General features: G+C 39.8%; 1 long non-coding RNA gene across 3 annotated transcripts in view; it reads right to left on the minus strand.

Moving 5' to 3' along the window:
- LOC138991277 (uncharacterized) overlaps positions 1–21,332 on the minus strand; it is a 318,362-nt gene that overhangs the window by 33,911 nt on the left and 263,119 nt on the right. For 2 of the 3 annotated variants that reach the window (XR_011467295.1, XR_011467296.1), the window contains exon 4: positions 3,710–3,863. This is a non-coding gene — a long non-coding RNA (uncharacterized lncRNA). The remainder of the gene's footprint in view (positions 1–3,709; positions 3,864–21,332) is intronic. The other variant, XR_011467297.1, reaches the window with a different exon arrangement.

Consider the following 21,332-nt stretch of genomic DNA (forward strand, 5'->3'; position numbering starts at 1 on the left):
TAGCAAGGACTTAAAAGAAGCAGAAGAGATAAAGAAGTGGTGGCAAGAATACACAGAAGAACTGGACAAAAAAGATCTTAATAACCTGGATAACAATGATGGTGTGGCCATTCACCTAGAGCCAAACATCCTGGAGTGTGAGTTCAAGTGGGCCTTAGGAAGCATTACTATGAACAAAGATCTGGGAGGTAATGGAATTCCAGCGGGACTGTTTCAAATCCTAAAAGATGCTGGTGTGAAAATGCTGCACTCAATATGCCAGCAAATTTGGAAAACTCAGCAATGACCACAGGACTGGAAAAGGTCCGTTTTCATTCTAATCCCAAAGAAAGGCAATGCCAAAGAATGTTCAACTTATTGTACATTTGCACTCATTTCACATGCTAGCAAGATACGCTCAAAATCATTCAAGGTAGTCTTCAGCAGTACATAAACAGAGAACTTCCATAGGTTCGGCTGGATATAAAAAGGCAGAGGAACCAGAGATCAAATCACCAACATTTGTTGGATCATGGGCTTCCCTTGTAGCTCAGTTGGTAAAGAATCTGCCTGCAATGCAGGAGACTCAGGTCTGATCCTGGGTCGGGAAGATCCCCTGGAGAAGGAAATGGCAACCCATTCCAGTATTTTTGCCTGGAGAATCCCATGGACAGAGGAACGTGGCAGGCTACAGTCCATGGGGTCTCAAGAGTCCAACACAACTTAGCAACTAAACCACCACTAGTTGGATCATAAAAAAGCAAGGGAATTAAAAAAAAAATCCACTTCTGCTTTATTGACTATGCTAAAGCCTTTGACTATGTGGATCACAACAAACTGTGAAAACTTCTTAAAGAGATGGGAATACCAGACCTTCTTACCTGCTTCTTGAGAAGCCTGTATTCAGGGCAAGAAGCAACAGTTAGACATGGAACTACAGACTTGTTCAAAATTGGGAAAGGAGTACAACAAGGCTGTATATTGTCATCCTGCTTATTTAACTTACATGCAGAGTACATCATGTGAAATGCCAGGCTGGATGAATCACAATCTGGAATCAAGATTGCTGGGAGAAATATAAACCTCAGATATGCAGATGATACTAACTTAATGGAAGAAAGTGAAGAGGAACTAAAGAGCCTCTTGATGAAAGTGAAAGAGGAGAGTGAAAACACTGGCTTAAAACTCAACATTCTAAAAACTAAGACCGTGGCATCTGGTCCCATCATTTCATGGCAATAGAAGAGGGAAAAGTGGAAAGCAGTGACAGATTTTCTTTTCTTGGGCTCCAAAATCACTGCTGACAGTGACTGCAGCCATGAAATTAAAAGATGCTTGCTCCTTGGAAGAAAAACTATGACAAACCTAGACAGTATATTAAAAAGCAGACATCACTTTGCCAACAAAGGTCCATATAGTTAAAGCTATGGATTTTACAGTAGTCATGTTATGGATGTGAGAATTGGACCATAAAGAAGGTTGAACACTGAAGAATTGATACTTTTCAAACTGTGGTGTTGGAGAAGACTCTTGAGAGTCCTTTGGACAGAAGAAGATCCAACCAGTCAATCCTAAAGGAAATAAATCCTTAATATTCACTGGAAGGACTGATATTGAAGCTCCAATACTTTTGTGCCAGATACAAAGAGGCAACTCTTTGGAAAAGATCCTGATGCTAGGGAGGATTGATTGAGGGCTAGAGGAGAAGGGGACAACAGAGGATGAGACGGTTGGATGGCATCACGAATTCAATGGACATGAGTTTAACCTAACTCTGGGAGATAGTGAAGGACAGGGAAGCCTGGCTTGCTGCAGTTCATGGGATTGCAAAGAGTTAGACCCAACTTAGCAACTGAACAGCAAATCCCTTGAAAGGTCTAAGAAAAGCCCCATCACCCCATTTTTGTTAGGTTGATGGCATGGGAAAGGAGTATTAAGTGGCTTCATTTTCTTGCCAGTGCTTGTAAGAAGCCTCTACTTTTTGATGAAAGGTTGATGATGTCCTAGTAGAAGATGATGATCTGACAATTTTCCATTTTGGTTGCTGCAGTGATGATGAAAATGATCTGACTCATCTCACTTCAAATTCTGGAGACCTTTCCATACCCATTTATTGCATATGAGCACTTCCTCTTATCAGGAGAATGGAAAATTAGCCATTAGCCAAAATTCATTTTTGATGTTATCTTTTCATGTGCTAAGGATATGTGACTTGGCAATTCTTATATTATCTTAACATCATCTCAAAGATGCAAGTAAGTGAATTTCCAACAGAAAAGTGTCCCACTACAGATAGACCAAGTGATAAAAAGACAAAACTTTCCAGGAATGTTATTATTAGGTTAACTAGCCAGGGAAGGGCAAAGAGTAGGATTGGCTTTGGTACTTGGGCTGTAAAAATATGCACACAGATCTTTTTTCTGAGCCTTCTTGCTTAGCTAAGCATTTCATTATAACTCTTCTTGTATATCTTACTTCCTTAATTTTTAAAAATTAAGATATAATATACATATAACATTATATTCATTTCAGGCCTACAGCATAATGATTTGATATTTGTATATAGTACAAAATGATTACCACAAGAAGTCTACTTAACATAACAGTTTTCTGTGATGAGAACTTTGAAGGTCCACTCTCTTAGCAACTTTCAAATATGGAATACAATATTATTAACTGTAGTCACCATGCTGTATATTACTACTTCCTTAATCTTTAATGAGTTCATCATATCTTTAAGTTCTACCTTTATATACAGTCTCTCCCCTATGTCTTCAAACATATTTAAAATTTTCTATCTTGAAAAAACTTCCTTTGACCCTTCTATCAACTCTAGTAAGAGAGGCATGAACTTTTCAAACCATATACATACCCTTTGCCTCTATTTACTTGTCATTTAATCATACATAGGGCTTTTGTTACACCTCTACCATCAAACTGAAATGTTTCCATCATCTATAATATCTCAAATGACCTCTTACTCTTTGACTCCTTTGTAGGGCTATTGTGATTGACTATATTCCTAAAATTATCCCTTCAAAATATTTTACTATCCTAGTTTTTCATGCTGCCCTAATTTTTGTCTTATCATTGTCCTTAAAATAAACTACAAGGTCTGATATGACTTTGGTCCTTTGTCTAACTCTCTAGCCTTATCTCTTTCCCAGCTTACATTTTACACAATCATGCCAAAATTTTTTTTCTTGGTTCCTTGATAAGTGCAATTTGTCTTCACTTAATTCTGTTTCTTGGGACGTGATATTCTGTCCCACAAGAGTACTCAACCCTACTTCCCTTTCATCAAGCTAACTCCTCATCCTTTATACATCTGCTAAAATGCAAATTATTTAAGGAGGTCTTTTGCATCTTTTAAAGTAGGGCTACCTGTTCTTTGATCTCAGAGATCCATATCACAGCACTTACATTATTTTATTGTTATTAAATCAATTGTCAGTCACTTTCATAAAGTTATAGGTTTTGTAAAGATTTGGTCTGTTGCTATATACTCCCAGAGATAGGCACATGTGGTTATTCACTAGTGATGTATAAATGGATGGTGGATATTCTTTGTAATCCCTACTGATTCCTCTTCTTCTTTCTTTCCTCTCATGCATAAAATTGAGGTAATTATGTTTCCCATAACTATTTCACAATATTGTGAGGATTAAATAATGTATGTAAAATAACTTATTAATACATTACAAATGGATATACTTGCTATTGTGCTTACCAGATGGCTCCATGGTAGAGTCCCCCTGTGAAGGCAGGAGATGGAGAAGACAGGAGTTCGATCCCTGGGTCAGGAAGATCCCCTGGAGGAGGAAATGGCAACCCACTCCAAAATTCTTGCTTGGAAAATTCCATAGACAGAGGAGTCTGGAGAGCTACAGCCCATGGGGTTGCAAAGAGTCAGACATGACTGAGCATGCACACATACTTGCTATTATTATTTTTCCCTTATTAGCAAGACAGTCTCTCATCTATGGTGAAGAATGCCCTCAGAAATATTTATATTAGGACAAATGTTGTTTAAGGGTACAATTGCAACAAGTAGCAAACAAGCCTTAGACGTCTAATGCACAATATAGTGAATACAAACAACAATATTGTATTGTAAGCATTAAACTTGCCTGGCTTTCCTGGTGGCTCAGACAGTAAAGAATCTGCCTGCAATGCAGGAGACCCAGGTTCAATCCCTGGGTCAGAAAGACCCCCTGGAGAAGGAAATGGGTACCCACTTCAGTATTCTTGCCTGGACAATTCCACGGACAGAGGAGTCCAAAGGGTCACAAAGAGTTAGACATGACTGAGAGACTAACACTTTCACTTTCAAACTTGCTAAGAGACTAGAACTTAATAATTCTAATCACTAGAAAGAAATAATAAATATGTAACAACATAGAGATCTTAATTGTTGTTACAATGTCAATTATAGTAGAGTATATAAATGTATCAAGTAATAATGTTATATGTCAAATGCAGTTCAATAAAAAATATTTGGAAGATGGTGGAGGAATAGGACGGGGACACCACTTTCTCCCCCATAAATTCATCGAAAGAACATTTGAACACTGAGCAAATTTTATGGAACAACTTCTGAATGCTGGCAGAGGACATCAGGCACCCAGAAAGGCAGCCCATTGTCTTTGAAAGGAGGTACGACAAAATATAAAAGATAAAAAGAGACAAAAGAGGTAGGGACAGAGATCTGTCTTGGGAAGGGAGTCTTTAAAAAGAGAGAAGTTTCAAAACACCAGGAAACACTCTTTCCAGCCGGTCTGTGGTGAGCCTTGGAATCTCAGAGGGCAAAATAACCGGGAGGAAAAATAAGTAAATAATTAAAACCCACAGATTACGTGCCTAACAGCAACTCCCAGCAGAGCAGCAGCCCAGACGCTTGCATCGCCCGCTAGCAAGCAGGGACTGGACAGGGAGGTGCAGGCTGCATGGCTTAGGGTAAGGATTCAGCCTGAATGCCCCGAGGGCAATCTGAGGAAACTAGCTTGTGGTAGCAACCCAGACTGTGGGATAGCTATCCTGCAGAAAGCCCTAACCTAAGACACTGCCAGGCTCACTCACAGAACAAAGGACTAAGCAGAGCTAGCTGGCTGCGGACCGGCCTATCCCCCACTGGAGACAGGCAGGCGAGGGCAGCCAGAGCCGGAAGGAGGCAATCACAGGCCTAGAGAGGCATTCTATACCAAACTGCAAGCAGACTTCGTTGCTAACCAAGACGTCTTGGGGTTCTGGATGGTCAACATCTGCTGGGAGGGTCGCAGCCAGAGATCAGCTCCCAGAAGAGACACATGGCACACATGAGAAGGCCCGCCCATTGTACACCCAGAAAACTGAGCCGCTGGGATGGGGGAGGTGATAAGTTGCAGCCTTCAACTGGGGGCAACTGTGCTTGCAAAGCACCTGGTCACCTGAGCTGCTCAGACCTGGGGCAGGCACAAAACACAGGCCCAACCAAGTCTGCGCCTTTGTGGAGTACCCGAGAACCTGAACCTGAGCGGCTTAAACCTGGGGAGTGCATGCAACACAGGGCCTGCATCAGACAGTTCCCGGCAGAGCAACCTAGAGCCTGAGCAGTGTAGACTGGGAAAGCACACATGCCATGAGCCAGGGGGGAGGGGGGGGCAGAGGAGGGCGAGGGGGGAGGCAAACCCAGTGTGGCTGAAACACTGTGAGCGCTCCCCACACACGCCAGTGATATATGTATGCAGTTTTCCTCCCTCCCCACAGCACGACTGAACAAGTGAGCCTAAAAAAAAAGTGACCACCACTGCCCCCCTTGTGTCAGGGCAGAAATTAGACACTGAAGAGACTAGCAAACAGAAGAAGCTAAAATAAACAGAGGGAACCACTTTGGAAGTGACAGGTACAATAGATTAAAACCCTGTAGTTAGCACCAACTACATAGGAAGGGGCCTATAGACCTTGAGAAGTATAACCTGGACCAAGGAACTATCGGAAAATGAACTGACCCCACACTGTCCGCAACAGCTCCAGAGAAAGTCCTAGATATATTTTTACTGTTATCATTTTTTAAATTAAAAAAATTTTTTTAATTTTTAAGTCCCTTATTACTCCTTTAATTTTCATTTTTATAACCCGCTATTACCTTGCAAAAAAAAGACCCTATTTTTAAAGCAAAATTCATATTATATATTATAATTTTGTGACTTTGTTTTCTTTTTCTTTTTTTAATATTGTATTTTTGAGAATCTAATGTCTACTCTAGATTTTTAATCTTTCTTTTTGGTATTTGTTACCAACTTTGTACCTTTAAGAACCCCGTCTTCAGTACCCATTTTTACTTGGGAGCAAGATCACTGGCCTGATTGCTCTCTCCCCTTTTTGACTCTCCTTTTTCTCCACCAGGTCTCCTCTATCTCCCTCCTCCCCTTTTCTTCTCTACCCAACTCTGTCAATCTCTTTATGTGTTCCGGGCTATGGAGAACACTTAGGGAACTGATTACTGGCTGGATCTATCTCTCTCCTTTTGTTTCCCCCTTTTATCCTCCTGGCCACCTCTGTCTCCTTCCTCCCTCTTCTCTTCTCTGTGTAACTCCATGGACATCTCTGAGGGATCCAGACTGTGGAGAGCACATAGGGAAGTGATTACTGGCTAGCTTGCTCTTGCCCCTTTTGATTCCCCCTCTTCTTCTCCTGCTCACCTCTATCTCCCTCCTCCCTCTTCTCTTCTCCATGTAACTCTGTGTACCTCTCCGAGTGTCCCTCACTGTGGAGAAACTTTTAATCACTAACCTAGATGTTTTATCATCGGTGCTGTAGAGATGGAGAAATCTTGAGGCTGCTGTAAGAATAAGACTGAAAACCAGAGGCAGGAGGCTTAAGTCCAAATCCTGAGAACACCAGAGAACTGAATCCAGGGAACATTAATTGATAGGAGCTCATCAAATGCCTCCATACCTACACTGAAACCAAGCACCAGCCAAGGGCCAACAAATTCCAGAGCAAGACATACCATACAAATTCTCCAGCAACACAGGAACATAGCCCTGAGCTTCAATATACAGGCTGCACAAAGTCACACCAAACCCACTGACATCTCAAAACTCATTACTGGACACTTCATTGCACTCCAGAGAGAAATCCAGCTCCACCCACCAGAACACCAACCCAAGTTTCCCTAACCAGGAAACCTTGACAAACCAACTGTCCAACCCCACCCAAAGTGAGGAACCTCCACAATAAAGAAGAACCACAAACTTCCAAAATACAGAAAGGCCACCCCAAACACAGCAATATAAACAAGATGAAAAGGCAGAGAAATACACAGCAGGTAAAGGAACAGGATAATGCCCACCAAACCAAACAAAAGAGGAAGATATAGGGAATCTACCTGATAAAGAATTCCAAATAATAATAATGAAAATGATCCAAAATCTTGAAAACAAATTGGAGTTACAGATAAATAGCCTGGAGACAAGGATTGAGAAGATGCAAGAAAGGTTTAACAAGGACCTAGAAGAAATAAAAAAGAGTCAATATATAATGAGTAATGCAATAAATGAGATCAAAAACACTCTGAAGGGAACCAACAGTAGAATAAGGGAGGCAGAAGATAGGATAAGTGAGGTATAAGATAGAATGGTAGAAATAAATGAAACAGGAAAAAAGAAAAAAAGAATTAAAAGAAATTAGGACAACCTCAGAACCTCTGGGACAATATTAAGCACCCCAACATTCGAATCATAGGAGTCCCAAAGAAGAAGACAAAAAGAAAGACCATGAGAAAATACCTGAGGAGATAATAGTTGAATAGTTGAAAACTTCCCTAAAATGGGGAAGGAAATAATCACCCAAGTCCAAGAAACCCAGAGAGTCCCAAACAGGATAAACCCAAGGCAAAACGCCCCAAGACACATATTTATCAAATTAACAAAGATCAAACACAAAGAACAAATATTAAAAGTAGCAAGGGAAAAACAACAAATAACACACAAGGGGATTCCCATAAGGATAACAGCTGATCTTTCAATAGAAACTCTTCAGGCCAGAAGGGAATGGCAGGATGAAAGAAAATAACCTACAGCCCAGATTACTGTACCCAGCAAGGATCCCATTCAAATATGAAGGAGAAATCAAAAGCTTTACAGACAAGCAAAAGCTGAGAGAATTCAGCACCACCAAATCAGCTCTCCAACAAATCCTAAAGGATCTTCTCTAGATAGGAAACACAGAAAGGGTGTATAAACTCAAACCCAAAACAATAAAGTAAATGGCAACGGGATCATACTTATCAATAATTACCTTAAATGTGAATGGGTTGAAGGCCCCAACCAAAAGACAAAGACTGGCTGAATGGATACAAAAATAAGACTCCTATATATATTGTCTACAAGAGACCCACCTTGAAACAAGGGACACATACAGACTGAAAGTGAAGGGCTGGAAAAAGATATTCCATGCAAATGGAGACCAAAAGAAAGCAGGAGTAGCAATACTCATATCAGATAAAATAGACTTTAAAACAAAGGCTGTGAAAAGAGACAAAGATGGATACTACATAACGATCAAAGGATCAATCCAAGAAGATAAAACAATTATAAATATATATGCACCCAACATAGGAGCACCACAATATGTAAGACAAATGCTAACAAGTATGAAAGGGGAAATTAACAATAACACAATAATAGTGGGAGACTTTAATACCCCACTCACACCTATGGGTAGATCAACTAAACAGAAAATTAACAAGGAAACACAAACTTTAAATGATACAATAGACCAGTTAGACCTAATTGAGATCCATAGGACATTTCACCCCAAAACAATGAATTTCAGCTTTTTCTCAAGTGCACATGGAACCTTCTCCAGGATAGATCACATCCTGGGCCACAAACCTAGCCTTGGTAAATTCAAAAAATTGAAATCATTCCAAGCATCTTTTCTGATCACAATGCAGTAAGATTAGATGTCAATTACAGGAGAAAAACTATTAAAAATTCCAACATATGGAGGCTGAACAACACGCTGCTGAATAACTGACAAATCACATAAAAAATAAAAAAAGAAATAAAAATATGCATAGAAACGAATGAAAATGAAAACACAACAACCAAAACCTATGGGACACTGTAAAAGCAGTGCTAACAGGAAGGTTCATAGCAATACAGGCTTACTTCAAGAAACAAGAGAAAAGTCAAATAAATAACCTAACTCTACACCTAAAGCAACTAGAAAAGGAAGAAATGAAGAACCCCAGGGTTACTAGAAGGAAAGAAATCTAAAAAATTAGGGCAGAAATAAATACAAAAGAAACAAAAGAGACCATACCAAAAATCAACCAAGCCAAAAGCTGGTTCTTTGAGAGAATAAATAAAATTGACAAACCATTAGCCAGACTCATCAAGAAACAAAGGGATAAAAATCAAATCAACAAAATTAGAAATGAAAATGGAGAGATCACAACAGACAACACAGAAATACAAAGGATCATAAGAGACTATTATCAGCAACTATATGCAAATAAAATGGACAACTTGGAAGAAATGGACAACTTCTTAAAAAAGTACAACTTTCCAAAACTGAACAAGGAAGAAATAGAAAGTCTTAACAGACCCATCACAAGCACAGAAATTGAAACTGTAATCAGAAATCTTCCAGGAAACAAAAGCCCAGGACCAGACGGCTTCACAGCTGAATTCTACCAAAAGTTTAGAGAAGAGCTAACACCTATCTTACTCAAATTCTTCCAGAAAATTGCAGAGGAAGGTAAACTAAACTCATTCTATGAGGCCACCATCACCCTAATACCAAAACCTGACAAAGATGCCACAAAAAAAGAAAACTACAGGCCAATATCACTGATGAACATAAATGCAAAAATCCTTGACAAAATTCTAGCAAACAGAATCCAACAACATATTAAAAAGATCATACATCATGACCAAGTGGGCTTTATCCCAGGGATGCAAGATTCTTCAGTATCCACAACTCAATCAACGTAATACACCACATCAACAAATTGAAAAATAAAAGCCATATGATTATCTCAATAGATGCAGAGAAAGCCTTTGACAAAATTCAACATCCATTTATGATAAAAAAAACCCTCCAGAAAGCAGGAATAGAAGGAACATACCTCAACATATTCTCCAGGCAAGAACAATGGAGTGGGTTGCCATTTCCTTCTCCAATGCGTGAAAGTGAAAAGTGAAAGTGAAGTTGCTCAGTTGTGTCCGACTCTTAGAGACCCCATGGACTGCAGCCCACCAGGCTCCTCCATCCACGGGATTTTCCAGGAAAGAGTACTGTAATGGGTTGCCATTGCCTTCTCCGATAATAAAAGCTATATATGACAAACCCACAGCAAACATTATCCTCAATGGTGAAAAATTGAAAGCATTTCCCCTAAAGTCAGGGACAAGACAAAGGTGCCCACTCTCACCACTACTATTCAACATAGTTTTGGAAGTTTTGGCCATAGCAATCGGAACAGAAAAAGAAATAAAAGGAATCCAGATTGGAAAAGAAGAAGTAAAACTCTCACTGTTTGCAGATGACATAAGCCTCTGCATAGAAAACCCTAAAGACTCCACCAGAAAATTACTAGAGATAATCAATGAATATAGTAAAGTTTCAGGATATAAAAACACACACAAATCACTTGCATTCCTACACACTAACAATGAGAAAACAGAAAGAGAAATTAAGGAAACAATTCCATTCACCATTGCAACAAAAAGAATAAAATACTTGGGAATATATCTACCTAAAGAAACAAAAGACGTATATATAGAAAACTATAAAACACTGGTGAAAGAAATCAAAGAGGACACAAATAGATGGAGAAATATACCGTATTCATGGATCAGAAGAATCAATATAGTGAAAATGAGTATACTACCCAAAGGAATCTATAGATTCAATGCAATCCCTATCAACCTACCAACGGTATTTTTCAGAGAATTAGAACAAATAATTTCACAATGTGTATGGAAATACAAGAAACCTCTAATAGCCAAAGCAATCTTGAGAAAGAAGAATGGAACTGGAGGAATCAACCAGGCTCTAATACAAAGCCACAGTCATCAAGACAGTATGGTACTGGCACAAAGAGAGAAATATAGGTCAATGGAACAAAATAGAAAGCCCAGAGATAAACCCACGCACCTATGGACACCTTATCTTTGACAAAGGAGGCAAGAATATACAATGGAGAAAAGACAATCTCTATAACAAGTGGTGCTGGAAAAATTGGTCAACCACTTGTAAAAGAATGAAACTAGAACACTTTCTCGGAGAAGGCAATGGCACCCCATTCCAGTAGTCTTGCCTGGAAAATCCCATGGACGGAGGAGCCTGGTGGGCTGCAGTCCATGGGGTCACTAAGAGTCAGACACGACTGAGCAACTTCGCTTTCACTTTTCACTTTCATACATTGGAGAAGGAAATGGCACCCCACTCCAGTATTCTTGCCTGGAGAATCCCATGGACGGGGGAGCCTGGTGGGCTGCTGTCTATGGGGTCGCACAGAGTTGGACACGACTGAAGCGACTTAGCAGCAGCAGAACACTTTCTAACACCATACACAAAAATAAACTCAAAATGGATTAAAGATCTAAATGTAAGACCAGAAACTATAAAAATCCTAGAGGAAAACATAGGCAAAACACTCTCTGACATAAACCACAGCAGGATCCTCTATGACCCACCTCCCAGAATATTGGAAATAAAAGTAAAAATAAACAAATAGGACCTAATTAAAATTAAAAGCTTCTGCACAACAAAGGAAACTATAAGCAAGGTGAAAAGACAGCCTTCAGAATGGGAGAAAATAATAACAAACGAAGCAATGGACAAAGAATTAATCTCAAAAATATACAAGCAACTCCTGCAGCTCAATTCCAAAAAATAAAAGACCCAATTAAAAAATGGACCAAAGAACTAAACATACATTTCTCCAAAGAAGACATGCAGGTGGCTATCAAACACATGAAAAGATGCTCAACATCATTCATTAGCAGAGAGATGCAAATCAAAAGCACAATGAAGTGCCATTTCACACCAGTCAGAATGGCTGTGATCCAAAAGTCTACAAGCAATAAATGCTGGAGAGGGTGTGGAGAAAAGGGCACCCTCTTACACTGTTGGTGGGAATGCAAACTAGTACAGCCACTATGGAGAACAGTGTGGAGATTCCTTAAAAAGTTGGAAATAGCTGAGTAATACTCCATTGCGTATATGTACCATAGCTTTCTTATCCATTCATCTGCTGATGGGCATCTAGGTTGCTTCCATGTCCTGGCTATTATAAACAGTGCTGCGATGAACATCGGGGTACCCGTGTCTCTTTCCCTTCTGGTTTCCTCAGTGTGTATGCCTAGCAGTGGGATTGCTGGATCATAAGGCAGTTCTATTTCCAGTTTTTCAGTTCTAATGAGATGGATAAAACTGTAACCTATTATACAGAGTGAAGTAAGCCAGAAAGAAAAACACCAATACAGTATACTAACACATATATATGGAATTTAGAAAGATGGTAACAATAACCCTGTGTATGAGACAGCAAAAGAGACACCGATGTATAGATCAGTCTTATGGACTCTGTGGGAGAGGGAGAGGGTGGGGAGATTTGGGAGAATAGCATTGAAACATGTATAATGTCATGTATGAAATGAGTCGCCAGTCCAGGTTCGATGCACGGTACTGGATGCTTGGGGCTGGTGCACTGGGACGACCCAGAGGGAGGGTAGGGGAGGGAGGAGGGAGGAGGGTTCAGGATGGGGAACGCGGGTATACCTGTGGCGGATTCATTTTGATATTTGGCAAAACTAATACAATATTGTAAAGTTTAAAAATTAAAAAAAAAAAATTAGCTATAAAAAAAAAAAAAAAGTTGGAAATAGAACTGCCTTATGACCCAGCAACCCCACTGCTGGGCATACACACCGAGGAAACCAGAATTGAAAGAGACATGTGTACCCCCAATGTTTATAGCAGCACTGTTTATAATAGCCAGGACATGGAAGCAACCTAGATGTCCATCAGCAGACGAATGGATAAGAAAGCTGTGGTACATATACACAGTGGAGTATTCCTCAGCCATTAAAAAGAATACATTTGAATCAGTTCTAATGAGGTGGATGAAACTGGAGCCTATTATACAGAGTGAAGTAGGCAGAAAGAAAAACACCAATACAGTATACTAATGCATATATATGGAATTTAGAAAGATGGTAATGATAATCCTGTATGCGAGACAGCAAAAGAGACACAGATGTATAGAACAGTCTTTTAGACTCTGTGGAAGAGGGCAAGGATGGGATGATATGGGAGAATGGCATTGAAATATGTAAATTATCATATGTGAAACAGATAGCCAGTCCAGGTTCGATGCATGATACAGGGTGCTCAGGGCCGGTGCACTAGGATGACACAGAGGAATGGGATGGGGAGGGAGGTGGGAGGGGGGTTCAGGATGGGGAACACATGTACACCCATGGCGGACTCATGTCAATGTATGGCAAAATGAATACAATATTGCAAAGTTAAAAAAAAAAAAAAAAGTACTGGAATTCTCAGGGACTTCTAAGTTTGGACAAATGTGTGTTATACTGATTAGCCAAAGATTCAAGATTTGAATGAGAGTTAGGAAATCACTGACAGCCTTGTGGAGGGTTCTCAGGATAATTTGAGATTTACATTTTGAAACCTTAATTCAAGTCACAGCAAAATTTTAACAAAATAACGCCCACCTAAAGTTATCCTATCCTGAAAGTAATTCCTTATTAAACAACATCATTCCTCATACAATAGGATCATCTTTCCAAATTTTTTTTTTTGATGCCACAAGTTCATCCAAATTCTCTATTAATTAGTTTATCATGGAAATACAGAAAGATAGACTTGAGAAGTTGCCAAATCAGGGAACATGTTTATTTCCTTGCACCCACCTTTTGTTTGAGGGGTGGGGTGACTCTTGCCATGTCTTTAGCCCATCTCTGATAGTAGAGTAGGAATGAATATTATTTTTCAGAGATTATTCTGGGGAAGGCCCAAATTCAAGAAGGAAGTCATTTGCCTAAAGTCCTCCAGCCAGTGCAGTCTCAGAATCAGCGACAGAAATAAGACAACAATTTCTTAACACTCAAGAAGTTCAAGAAGTTCATCTTGAAGCTGTTTTCACAGGTTATATTGGACACAACACACTGCAAAACACTATGGAATTTCCGAATATTTGTACTAACTTTGATCTGATCAGGTAACATTTAAGAAACTAATCATCTTTATGAAGCCCTAGAAAATATCTTGTTATACCATGGTCTGGTGTGGACTACTGATTTACTGAAAAGGAAGCAGTGAGGAAAGAGGAAATCAAAGCAGACTGCTGACTTGTCATGGAGTGTGTCTGGGATCAACGATGTTTGTTTGAACTCAGTCAAGTTGGCAGCCCTGGGCCCCATGCACTGCTTCCTGCTCCAACTCCACAGCACACAAGATGTTCAGCATCCACACGAGGTCACAGAGGAGGGAGCTCTGTTGACCTTCCTGAGGTAGGTAAGAGTCTCTGTTTCAGGGTGGAGGGCCCAAATTCAGAGTTGAGAGAGAATGTGTCCAGAACTCCAGGTGACTGACATACCCTCTGGAGCTAGACAAGGAGAATAACTAATAATAAATAGTATCTACTGAACATTAAGTATACCAGCAGCTTTTAAAAATACTTTATGTGGATCAGTTCATTTAATCCTCTTAACAAATCCATGCCAAATAAGGAAACTGAGACGTGGAGAAGATAAGACACTTGCCCAAGTTCATGCAAGAGATAAGTAGCAAAGGCAGACAGCAAGTTCAGGTGGTTGACTTTGAGGCTAAACTCTCCATCATTCTGTCATATTAGCTCACTCCTCAATGCAGATCATAAGCTCCAGTTAAGGGACAGAATTCTTCCAAGACACCATGTTAGTGGGAAGGGAGTTATTGCTTAGATTAACTATTATGATGTATACCATATTTCATAACATAATTATAAAATGTATTACATAATTATTATGAAGTAAAAATCACAAATGAAGGTGTCATTTAATCAGGTATATTGAGTACTACAAAACCAATCTCTAGGAAAAACTGAAAAAAATTGGGAAATGGGCTTAGCCTGAATGAGCTTGCATGCAGAAGGTGTGTGTGTATGTGTGTGTGCACTCAGTTGTGTCTGACCCTTTTGTGACCCCCAGGGCTGTAGCCTGCCAGGCTTTTCTGTCCATGGGATTCTCCAGGCAAAGAATACTGGACTGGTTTGCTCTTTCCTACTCCAGGGGAATTTTCCCAACTTGGACGTTGAACCTGTGTCCCTTGCATCTCCTGCATTGGCAGGAAGGTTCTTTACCACTGTGCCAATTGGAGGCCCAATCAGAAGGTACTACAACTGATATCAAAGAGGCAGAAATATCTTTTGGAAACCTGCCATTGAGAAGCATGTCTGTAATCACCAGGAAATGGAGTGCCCACATGATTTCTGATGCTGAGGCTTCCCCCATGGGATTAAAACCAGAGCTGTTGAAGAAGAACATCTGTTTTCTATTTTCTTGTCTTTTCTAAAGTTCTAGGACAACTTCCAAGCCTTTTGCGTCTCACTGACACAGTTGTCGCATGACACAGAAGATACATTTTAGTAAGGGAAATAAAATCAGATGGGAAACCTCTGCATAACTCCACTGTGTATAATTTGTTTTGTCACCTTTTCTTTGGCTGCATTAGGGAAAGTGGTAGTAAATTCTCCAAGCTGTTTTCTCTCAGGGAAACTAGGAGACATTATATCTAAGAAATTTTCACTTAAGATAAGGATGTGAAACAGACCTGCAGAATAAGAGGCTTCATCTAAAACAATCCATCAGTCATTACCTTCATGTACTGAAAAGAAGTTCAACACAATACAAGGACCAGGTAAAGGTCCCAAGGAAACTGTTGTATAATCACAGTCACTGATCCTCAAGGACTTTGCAATTTGGTTAGAGACAGAAAGTTCTATATGACACTCTAGAAGACTGAGATAATAAAATGCAAAGTGGGAATTGCTATCTATGGGTGTTTAAAGAAAGGAGAGGTGACAGAGAGCTGGGTAACTAAAGAAGGCACTGATAAGGAAATAGAGATGAGGGTGTGTGAGTGCACTCCGTGTGTGTGTGTGTGTGTGTGTGTGTGTATGGTGGGGGATGTGAGTACTAAAGAGCATGAGGTTCAAGGCTCTGTTGTGGTGTGAGAGCCAAAGCAGGCATCTGTGTTCTCCATCTGTGTTCTCCAACTATAGGAATTTATTTTGCCATTGTGACTATATCATTCCACCTCTCTGCTCTTTTCTTTGTTGAATTGCCAGCAGACCTAAATACACTGCCAGTGGATGCTGTGTCCTCTTAAACACTGGGCAAGTTTGGACAAGCTAATTTTTAGCTAGCCCTTGAGTTATTAAAAAGACTGAGGTCCAAAGAAAACTAAGGCATATTTGAAAGACACCAGGAAAACAGATCTTAAAAATTCTCATCATAAGAAAAAAAATTGTAGCTAGGTGTGATGATGGATGTTAATTAGACTTCTTGTGATCACTTTTTAACATATACAAATATCAAATCACTATGCTGCATATCTTAAACTAATATGTTATATGTCAATTACACCTCAATAAAAATTAATTTAAAAGTAGATACCTTTAATATTTGCTGATTATAAAAATGACAGAAGGTATCTTTTAAATGAATTAATTTTACAGTAAGTCCCCTACATACGGACTTTCAAGTTGCAAACTTTCAAAAACATGAGCATGTCCAATCACGTAAGCTAGTTCATCTGTCATGCCATTGTCGTGTGCTTGCACACTCTACAAGTGTACTTTTCTGAGTACTTTACAGTTTTCTATAGAGCACAGTCGTGAAATGTCTCTATTTCAAGCCCAGGATGTCTGGAAGCCAGTGTAAAGGCAGTAGTGAAGTAGCTGGGACTACTATAACTTTCAAGGTACTGTACTGTAAAATTAAAAATGTTTCCTTTATTTTTTGTGTTTTTCATGCGTTATTTGTGTGAAAAGTATTATAAAGCTTATTACAATACTATATAAACAATTTTGTTAGTTGGGTACCTAGGCTAACATTGTTGGACTTTTGAACAAATTGAACTTACAAATATGCGCTTGGAATAGAACTCATTCATATGTAGGGGACTTACTATACACTATCAAGGCTTTTTCAGAAGTATTTGTGATGCATCTATATGTAGTGTACAGACAATGTTCGGTGGGCATGAGAATTCAGTGACCGCCCAGGAGAGATGACGATGGTCCTGTATGAGATAAGAACCAGTACTTTAACAGACACAGAAACAATGATGCTCAGGAAAATTTCAAGAAAGCAGTCTTAGTTTGTGTACTGGAAGGAAGGAAGGAAGGAAAGAGGAATAGAAGGGAATGGCCCAGTAGGAGAAAGTTGTGTCAACAGCGTGGGGTGTTTTCTCAAGATTTACACAGTGGGCCTCTAGAAAAAGCCACAAATTTGTCAGCTTTATTCTGGCTACTTTTTAGAGACTTTGAGGAATTTTCTTTTAAGACAATACTAAAGTTTCTTAACAACTAATTTATGACACATATTTTCTTTAAAAATCCACATAGTGCTTTGTTCTTTTCCTCCTTTGGCTCCCCATCTGGTTTTAGAATGCTCATGGCTCTCTCTTCTCTATAGAAAGGGGTGTGTGTGTGTGTGTGTGTGTGTGTGTGTGTGTGTGTATTAGAGGGAAGGAATTGTTTCCTAGCGATCAGAACAAGGTCTCTTGAACATGGCAAAATTGTGCAACCTGCTCAATTGGTGGTGGTTTAGTCGCTAAGTTGTGTCCGACTCTTGTGACCACATGGACTGTAGCCTGCCAGGCTCCTCTGTCCATAGGATTCTCCAGGCAAGAATACTGGTGTGGGTTGCCATTTCCTTCTCCAGGGGATCTTCCTGACCCAGGAATTGAACCCAGGTTTCCTGTATTTCAGTCAGATTCTTTACCAACTGAGCTACAAGGGAAGCCCAATTATAGGTCATGAAGCCAGTAATGTGGTCTTTTGCACACTTTCCTAGAATCTGGGCCCTTCACTCAATCATAAGAAACATATAAAGCCTTTCCCCGGGTAGCATCAACATCTCCTACTTTCCTAATAAATACCCGAAACTCTGTATCCTAACCCCCAGTCTCTTTTCTGGCAAAATTGCCCTGTGTGATCATAAGACCTTGCTTATGGCTAGCTGCCACTTTGGAAAAGATCTGATGATTTACTGGGGCCATCTGATCTTTTTCCATTTAAAGGAAGCATTAACCTAAATTTAAAGAGTTTAATGGCCCTGAGTTGGGTGGAGTGTGCATGAATACAAGTATTCATTCATGAGCTGGTTTGTCTTAGAAAAAATTTCAGGACAATGTCTAGAAACTCTTATGGGGTCTTTTCTCTTTTTCCAGTTGATAAATACTCCATAGGCATCAGCCAGGCTGTTGAACACTGGGGTGAAAAGATGAAAGGGGCTCGTGTAGCATAATGTCTTGTCCTTGGGGAGATCACAGTTCAGTCAGAGAAATATACATATAAACCTTGCTACTGACTTATATTAGGAATCAGAAGTAGGTGAGAAATTGTATTCTGGTTGGTGAGGGAAGAAAAAGGGCCTGTGTGCTTTCGTTTGAAAGAATATTGAGAAAGAATTCTCTCCTTTACCTCCTTCAGGGAAGCATTGGAAGAGACCTAAAATGAAAGCCCAGAGGGGTGAATGCTAGTTTTACTATCTTGAAGCAGAAAAGCAACTGGTGAAAGCTTTCCTAGAAAGCAGCCTCCTTTTGGGGCCTGAGGCCAGGATGGCAGATGCTGTGCACTTAACACATATGGGTGTTTGAGAGTCTGAGCCATTGTTCCTGGTCTGCACCATGCTGGGTTTGCCATACCTGCCTTGGTGTGAACAGCTCTTCCTGAAGATGGATGTTGGCACTGGTGTGGGGCAGGGATGAGAGAGACAAATATGGGAAAATGGGAGTTCCCTCAGCACAGCCCTAAGGACGAAAAGGAAAATGCAGTACATAGTTCCCTCTGACTGCAGCTCCCTAAACCATACCTTCAGTTGTTTCAGTTGCCTCTTTCAAAACAGGTCCTGAGATTTACAAGTGGACATAAGAAAGGATGGCTAGATTCCAAGGAAGGCCATTTAACTTTCTAAAACATTCTGCTCTTCTCATTTGGTCTCACCCCTCCCTGGTTCCCCTGTCCCAGTTCTCAATACCTACTCTGCACACTTTGGCCTTTGTGTTTTTAGCTCCCACTGTTTGGAACACTGGTGCAATGGCTTCCCTGGTGGCTCAGATGATAAAGAATCTGCCTGCAACACAGGAGACCCAGGTTCTATCCCTGAGTCAGGAAGATCCCCTGAAGAAGGGAATGCAACCCACTCCAGTATTCTTGTGTGAAGAATCCCATGGACAGAGGAGCCTGTCCATGGGGTTGCAAAGAGTCCTACACGACTGAGAGACTAATGTTAAGTTGGTGCAAAAGTAATTGCAGTTTTGCATTGTTGGACTTTGCTGTTTGATATTAGAATACATTCTTAAATAAATGTGGTTACAATGAAATGTGGTTAAAATGATGTTCTACATCAATCATTTTAATGTGCATTTCTTGTTTTATTTTATTTATTTTTTTTGCTAATGACATTACTTGCTGTTTATTTTATATTTATTTTAGACTAGGGAAATGTTAGGAAAAAAAGCAAACTTATGTGATTTTCTTATTTGAGTTCAAAATGATTGTAAAACAGCAGACAACCCACAATATCAACAATGGTTTTGGACAGGAACAGCTAAAGAACATGCAGTGCAGTGGTGGTTCAAGAAGTTTACAAAGGAGATGGCAGCCTTGAAGATGAGAAGTGCAGTGGCCGGCCAACAGAAGTTGACAACCAATTGAGAGGATCACTGAAGCTGATATTGTTACAACTACATGAGAAGTTGCCAAAGAACTCAACATTGACCATTCTGTGGTCATTTGGCATGTGAAGCAAATTGGAAATCTGAAAAAGCTCAATATGTGGGTGCCTCATGAGCTGACAAAAAACTTTTAAAAATCATCATTTTGAAGGGTCATCTTTTCTTATTCTATGCAATAACAAATTATTTCTCAATCAGATTGTGACATGTGACTAAAAGTGGATTTTATATGACAACCAGTGATAATCAGTTCAGTGGTTGGACTGAGAAGAAGCTGTAAAACACTTTCCAAAGTCAAATTTGGACCAAAGAAAGGTCATGGTCACTGTTGGCGGTCTGCTGCCAGTCTGATCCACTACAGCTTTCTGAATCCCAGTGAAAACCATTACATCTGAGAAGTATGCTCTGTAAATCAATAAGATCCACCAAAAACTTCAATGCCTGCAGCTAGCACTGGTCTACAGAAAGAGCCCAATTCTTCTCCACAACACCTGACAGCACATTGCACAATCAATGCTTCAAAAAAGTTGAACGAATTGGGTTATGAAATTTTGCCTCATCTGCCATATTCAACTGGCCTCTCACCAACCAACTACCACTTCTTGAAGCACCACAACAACACTTTTCAGAGAAAAACACTTCCACAACCAACAGGAGGAAGAAAATGCTTTCATCAAAAAGTCTACAAACAATAAATGCTAGAGAGGGTGTGGAGAAAAGGGAGCCTTCTTACATTGCTGGTGGGAATGCAAACTGGTAGGGCCACTGTGGAGAACAGTGTGAAATTCCTTAAAAAAGTGGGCATACAAATGCTATGCAACCCAGCACACACCCTGAGGAAACCATAATTGAAAGAGATACATGTATCCCAAATTTTTTTTAATTTAATTTTTTACTGAAGGATAATTGCTTTACAGAATTTTGCTGTTTTCTGCCAAACATCAACATGAATCAGCCATAGGTATACATATATCCCCTCCCTTTTGAACCTCCCTCCCATCTGCCTCCCAATCCCACCCCTCTAGGTTGATACAGAGCCCCTGTTTGAGTTTCCTGAGACATACAGCAAATTTCTGTTGGCTATCTATTTTACATATGCTAATGTAAGTTTCCATGTTACTCTTTCCATACATCTCACCCTCTCCTCCCCTCTCCCCATGTCCATAAGTCTATTCTCTGTGTCTGTTTCTCCATTGCTGCCCTGTGAATAAATCTTTCAGTACCATTTTTCTAGATTCTGTATATGTGTGTTAGAATATGATATTTGTCTTTCTCTTTCTGACTCACTTCACTCTGTATAATAGGTTCTAGGTTCATCCACTTCATTAGAACGGACTCAAATGCATTCCGTTTAAAACCTGAGTAATAGTACATTGTGCATATGTACC

This window comes from Bos mutus, chromosome 16 (assembly GCF_027580195.1).
Source record: "Bos mutus isolate GX-2022 chromosome 16, NWIPB_WYAK_1.1, whole genome shotgun sequence".
Classification (NCBI taxonomy): Eukaryota; Metazoa; Chordata; class Mammalia; order Artiodactyla; family Bovidae; genus Bos; species Bos mutus.